The sequence below is a fragment of the Gossypium raimondii genome, chromosome 10, assembly GCF_025698545.1.
Source record: "Gossypium raimondii isolate GPD5lz chromosome 10, ASM2569854v1, whole genome shotgun sequence".
NCBI lineage: Eukaryota > Viridiplantae > Streptophyta > Magnoliopsida > Malvales > Malvaceae > Gossypium > Gossypium raimondii.
In genome coordinates this window covers 43731909-43738846 of record NC_068574.1, presented here as the reverse complement: position 1 = coordinate 43738846, position 6938 = coordinate 43731909, and the positions used below count along the sequence as shown (strand labels likewise).

Sequence of the window (6938 nt, the reverse complement as noted above, 5' to 3'; positions counted from 1 at the left end):
TCTCATATTTTCACTCCACCTTTTTGCCGTCCCATTTTCTCCTCTTTCTCACGTTCTAAATTGTTGTTCTTTCTTCTTCCCTATTCTTTTCTTTTCCATTCTTTTTCCTTCTTAGGACAGTGGAATTTTGTGGTTATTTTTCTTGTTCAATTGATCTCTCTTTATCTTTGATTGTGTTCTGTACGTTTCCAATTTCCTGAAGTGTTATTACTTGATTTAGTCTTCTAATATAGGATAATTTTGCTCAACGGTCAAATAACGGTCTGCTAATTGTAATTCTGTTAATTTAGTTAACATAATGAAACGGTGCGTTTTGGGGGTAAGGATTAATGAAAACGGTGCATGTAATGGGGTATACTAGTACTTAAACGGAGCGTTTTAGATAGCTAGTAATACTGTGCGTTTGGCTCTTGCCAGGATGTTATTATTGGTGCCGTTATTTCTCCTTTTATTGGCCAATTCGTGGGAGGAAAGGTAGCTATGGAAATATACAAAAACAATTTCTTCTTCTCTTAATTCTTTATTCTACCTCTCTTTCTTGCTTTCATCTTTCTTCTTCCTGGAATTTTTCCTTCAAACCTTCATTCCTCACCAAAGGTATCAAAGCTAAACGATTCTCATGGCGAATGACAGAGTCACGACACAATTGCAAAAGGAATTGGGGTTTCTATAACATAAGCTTTCCCAGCTTGACAACAAGCTCGATACTAAACTAGAAATGAAGTTGGACTCTTGTTTCAAGGAATTTCGTGAGGATTTTAAAGGGGAAATACAATGGGAAATTAGAGCTGAGATGCACTCAATTTTTGAGCAGTATTTTGGACTACCTTCAACCATTATTCATGGAGGGGTCTCGAATAGAGGTAAGGGACTTCTGGGAGCACCGCCACCAGGATTTCCACCCAAGGATAGCCTAGTTATGTCACCAGTTATAGATCTCGAACACACGGGTACTTACTCTCGAGCAAGCTTAGGAGATCTTTTGGGAAGAGGGTTCCAACTTACTTGCCCTTGATTTGATGGAACGAACTTTCAGGGATGGTCCAAGCTGAAGCAGTTTTTCGAAGCTGAAAACGTGGAAGATTCAGCTAAGGTTCGAATCATGATGTTGCATCTGTAGGGAAGGGCCCTGGAGTGGCGCCATTTCTTTTTTCAACAATACGGTGGCATTCGACAATTGACTTAGGAGGCGTATGCGCGAGCCTTGCAGGAGAGATTCGTATCCCGTAGGTACTTGGAGACCCAATGACTAAGTTGGTGGCTCTTAAACAAACAAGTATGACCGACTAATATTATGACCAGTTTGTGAGCCTTTTGAATCAATTAAGTTTACTTGGAATTTATGCCTTGATCATTTTTATGAATAATCTCAAACCCGATATTGGTCAGTATTTGCGATTATTCAAGCTAACCACCTTGATAGAAGCTTTCACTAGTGCTATTGAAGTGGAGGATATAGTCGGCATTGTTACTAAGAAAAATACTCCTATAGGAGGGAACTTTAGCTCCCCTAAGCCTTTATTGCCTCTAGTTAAAGGATACAACTCTCACACTATACCAGGAGTTCATTCTTCCAACAATTCTCATGCAAAAACTCCAGTTAAAGCTTTTTCATAGGTTGAGATGGAAGACAGAAGAAAAAAGGGACTATGTTTTTTGTATCCCTCCAAATACACACCAGGGCATAAATGTGCCAAGTCTCAAATCTATCAATTGGTGATTGAAGCCTTGGTTGAGCTGGATAATGAACTTAAGAGCCTTACTTCTAATGAGTTTCAAGATTTCCCCGAGAAGTTAGAAGTGACTGAAGTTGAAGTTGAGTTAGTAGCTTCTGTTCTGTCTTTGCATGCCCTTAATGGTTCTCAGGGTCACAACACAACGCGATTATTAGCTCGAATTGGTCCATGTGAGACCATTATTTTGGTAGATTCGGGCAGTACTCACAATTTTATGGACTGCAAACTGGTGAAGCAACTACATCTACATGTGGATCCTTCTTGTAAGCTTAAAGTGATGGTTGCTAATGATGTGCAATTAGCTACTCAGGGTGTCAGTTGTCTGGTGAAATGTGAGGCGTAAGGGTGTCAAATCTCCACTGATTTTATGGTGCTTCCAGTAAAAGGTTGTGATTTAGTTCTTGGTGTCTAATGGCTTCACTCATTGGGGTTAATTATCTGGAATTTCTTTTTTCTTACAATGTAGGTTGAGTATTTAGGGACGTCTTGTACTTTCCAAAGTATTCTTCCTGAGGGTCTACATGTTTTTTCTGGTGCTCAAATTTCTAAATACTTCAATGTGATGGGACAGGGCCTCACTCTCATGTTGTTGACTAGTTCTATCCAAACTACTCTGACCTTACCATCACAGACTATGCACAAAGATATTGAATTGCTCTTAAATAAATTTGAGGATGTGTTCTAACTTCCTAAAGGCGTTCCTCTTGTCAGATTTCAGGACTATAAGATACCCGTTCAAGATGAGACTCAGGTGGTCAAGGTCCATCCATATAGGTACCCTACTGTTCAAAATAATAAAATTGAAATGCTTATCAAGGAAATTATTAATGTTGGGATTATAAGGGACAATAACAGTCCCTTTGCATCACCAATTGTTATGGTGAAAAAGAAAGATGGTAGCGGGTGATTATGTGTGGATTATAGGCAACTTAACCAGCTAACTATCAAGGACAAATTCCTCATTCCTGTGATCCAGGAACAGTTGGATGAGTTGGGACAAGCAGTCTATCTCTCCAAACTAAATTTAAGGTCCGGGTGCTACCAGATTCGAATGTAGGAGGGTGACATACATAAAACAGCCTTTAGGACTCATGAGGGATACTATGAGTTCCTGGTCATGCTATTTGTCGTGACCAATGCACCATCTAGTTTTAATCATTAATGAATAGTGTCTTCAAACCACTGCTGAGGAAGACAATGTTAGTTTTTTTTATGACATCTTAGTGATTCTGCTAGTTGGTCAAAACATTTGACTTATCTACGAGAGGTCTTAAATATTCTAATATATCACCAATTGTATGCCAACAAGGGAAAATGTAGTTTTGGCACTACACAAGTGGAATATCTAGGGTATATTATATCCCAAGGATCTGTTTCAATGGACCCCTTGAAAGTTGATAGGGTCCTTCATTGGCCTACCCTTGTTTCGATCAAAGAGTTACAAGGGTTTCTGAGGCTCTCGGGTTATTACAGAAGGTTCATTCAACACTATGAAACTATTGTCAAGACTTTAACAACATTGTTAAAAAAAGACACCTTAGAGTTAGTTTGACAAAGAACAGGTAGCCTTTGATCAACACAAGGCAGCAACGACTCAAGAACTTGTGTTGGTTCTTCCTAATTTTAGAGATGAGTTTTGTGTGGAGAGTGATACTTGTGGTCAGGGTATAGGGGTAGTCTTGCAACAAAAAAAGGGAGACCTGTTGCTTTCTTCAGTAAAGGGTTGGGAGTCAAACATTAGTCCTTGTCCATATATGACAAGGAAATGCTCATAGTATTATTGGCTATTAAAAAATGACATCCATATTTAGTAAGCAGACTTTTTATCAAAACTGACCACTAGAGCCTGTGGTTCCTTACTGACCACTAGAGCTTGTGGTTCCTTTCTCACAAATAAACTATTACACCTTATCAACAGAAATGGCCTAGAAAGATGCTTGGCGTATGATTATTCTATCATTTACAGAAAAGAAAGCCAAAAAATAGTAGCTGGTGTATTGTCTCAAAGGGATCATATATAAGAAGGGCAACTATTCCAATGTAAGGAAAGTATTTCCTGGTCTGAGGTATGGGAACGAATCTTGAATTATTGTGTTACTAATCCTGTTTTACAGTAGATTTGCTCAGACCTACAAAAGGACCCTCATCTACATTCGAAATACTCATGGCATAGCAAGGTGTTAAGAAAGAAATGAAATGTGGTAGTTGGTCAGGGCCCAAAATTGAGGAAGAAACTTTTTGACTTGTTTCACAGTGAGGATGTTGGGGGATATTCAGGAGTGCATACAACCAGACAAAGAATCTTAGAACTTGTTTATTTGAAGGGTCTTTCCAAATATGTGAAGCGATGGGTCAAAGAATGTGCTATTTGCCAAATATGTAATTATGACAGTTTAGCATACCCAAGTCTACTTCAACCCTTACCAGTGCCTGATCGTACTTGGGTAGGTGTAAGCTTAGATTTTGTAGAAGGTTTGCCATCATCGAAAGGGAAGGATACTATTTTTGTGGTAGTTGATAGGCTTATTATAAATGGTCATTTCTTGGCTTATCTCATCATTTTACTATACTCATTGTGGCTTAGCAGTATTTAGAGCACATCTATAAGTTACATGGAGTTTCAGAATACATCATTTCTGATCGAGACAAGGTGTTTATCTGTTCATTTTGGCAATATCTATTTAAATATTTGGGGGTTAAGCTTTACTTATCCACTACTTACCACCCTCAAATTGATGGTTAGACTAAAATGCTCAATAGATACTTATAAGGGTATTTGAGATACATGTCTAGGGAGAGACTTTCTGAATGCGCACTATGGCTTCCCTTGGTTGAATGGTGGTATAATACCACTTATCACTCAACCATACGAACTACTCCTTATGAGGCTCTATATGGTCAAGAACCTCCACACCATTTACCTTATTTGGCAGGGGCCACCCAATTACTGTAGTAGACAGGAGCCTCTAGTAGAGAGAAGTAGCTTGACATATGCTGAAGTTTTATTTCAAAAGGGATTAAGATAGAATGAAACACATGGCTGATAAAAAGAGATCAGAGAGGGAATTTCAGGTAGGTGACTTGGTCTACCTTAAGCTTCAACCATACAGACAACATTTCATTAGGAAATAAGGTAACCAGAAGCTTGCTTCTCATTATTTTGGCCCGTACCCTGTGGTAGCCAAAAGAGGTCAAGTTGCTTATACTCTCACCCTACCAACTGATGCTTGTATACATCCCACTTTCCATGTTTCACAACTTAAAAAATATATTGGCTCACTTCCCAGTTCTGCTACACTCCCTCCTATCGACTCGGATTGAGCTATTACCAAAACACCAGTTCGAATTGTTGACAAAAGAATTGTTAAATGAGGTAATCAAGTAGACACAAATGTGTTAGTTGAATGGGCAAATAATTTCCTAGAAGACTCGACGTGGGAGAGGTTTTTTGAGTTTCAGCAGCAGTATCCACTATTCGATCCTTGAGGACAAAGATCATATTCGAGAGGGGAGTACTTGATATGGGATAATTTTTCTCAACATTCAAATAACGGTCTGCTAATTGTAATTTTGTTAAATTTAGTTATTGTAATGAAATGGTATGTTTTGGGCAAGGATTAATGAAAATGGTGCGTGTAAGGGGGTATACTAGTACTTAAACGGAGCGTTTTAGATAGTTAGTAATACGGTGAATTTGGCTCTTACTAGGATGTTATTACTGGTGTCGTTATTTCTCTTTTTATTGGACAACCCGTGGGAGGAAAGACAGTTATGGAAATATACAAAAATAATTTCTTCTCTCTCTCTCGCTTTCATCTTTCTTCTTCTTGGAATTTTTCCTTCAAAATTTTATTCCTCACCATCCTCTTGCTGATTTCTATACTTCTTTGCTCTTTTCGGATTTCATTATTTAGCCAATTGTGGTAAAGGGAAAGTTAAGTTGCTAATCGTCCTTTCTTCCTTTAATCTTGTTGTTTGTGCTCATTTCTTGAGAATATTGGTTTTCCGTTTGAATTGGTTTGGAGTTTATAACGAGTTGTTGTACAATTTGTTTTAGGTGAAACTTTTGAGATGATCATTCCTGTAACAACCTAGTTCCTGTTAGTAATTGTGGATTCTTTAAGGGTAAGTGATTAAATGGCTTTAGGGATGTTTTTACTATTTGGGGGCGAATATCTTATTGTTTTGGCTTATTTTCTAGGAAGCAAGGGTTGATTCTTTTTAATCAATTCTCATTTATGTTTCTAATCTGTTATTTGGTGTGTTATTTTAGGTACTGAAATTGCTATTGTGGTGTTGGCATCGAACAATGGTCAGGTGTGTAATGAAAATCTTAAAAAATAGTGAACGACGCAAAGCCAAAAAGTGGACCGTCGATGCCACATGACCGTGTGGTAGGCTGTGTGCCAGACCATGTGGTTCACACAGTCAAGGTCAATTAGGTTGAGTGGGCCACACGGATGTGTGTGCCCATTTTCTGAAAATTTTCATTTAGGCCTGATTTGATCTGTGAATTGTAATTAGTCTATCCGTAGGGTCCATACCGCTTAAATAAGACTTGAAAACAAGGTATTTGTGAATATACTTTTGTATGAGATGTGTGTAAGGTGTGTGACTTATACATGTAGGATTCGTAGGGTCCATTCTTTTATTTTATGTTATTGTACGTTAGCATGTCCTACATGCTTATCATTCTAACTATGTATATGCATGCCATGACATGTTGCATGAGATTTGGGATGATGTTGAAAGGAGGAAGATTCTGACAGTTTAATGATCTGCACATTCTAATGGTTTATCCACATTTTTGTCTAGCAGCTTGTTTGCAATTATGGTGGGTTGACCACATATGTTTGTTCTAGCAACTAGGCTGTAATATAGTTGCTTGAGCACATATATCTGACCTGGCAGTTTTAACTGCAATCTTTTATGGCATTGATAAAAATAAAATATTGATAAAATTATCTTAATAAAATTTAAAATTATTTAGTAGCTTAATTTAATTAAAATAAAATATTGATAAAAATGAAAAAAGAAGAAGCATCCTTATATAAAGAGAAAGGAACAAGAGTTAGAAGATTGAAAATACAATTCGGAAGAATGAATGAAGATTTGAAATGCATTTGGTAACATTCCTCAATATTAGATGGATTCATGATCACGCTCCTAAAAGCTCTCCAAGTGGTGGAATGCCAAGGCACC

The 6938-nt window shown here is 37.7% G+C and overlaps 1 long non-coding RNA gene across 1 annotated transcript; it reads left to right on the top strand.

Moving 5' to 3' along the window:
* The first annotated feature begins 443 nt into the window (after positions 1 to 443).
* On the top strand, positions 444 to 6513 carry LOC105778506 (uncharacterized). Its single transcript, XR_001128765.2, has 3 exons — positions 444 to 2510; positions 5794 to 5861; positions 6010 to 6513. It is a non-coding gene; the product is annotated as an uncharacterized LOC105778506 (long non-coding RNA).
* The last annotated feature ends 425 nt before the right edge of the window (positions 6514 to 6938 follow it).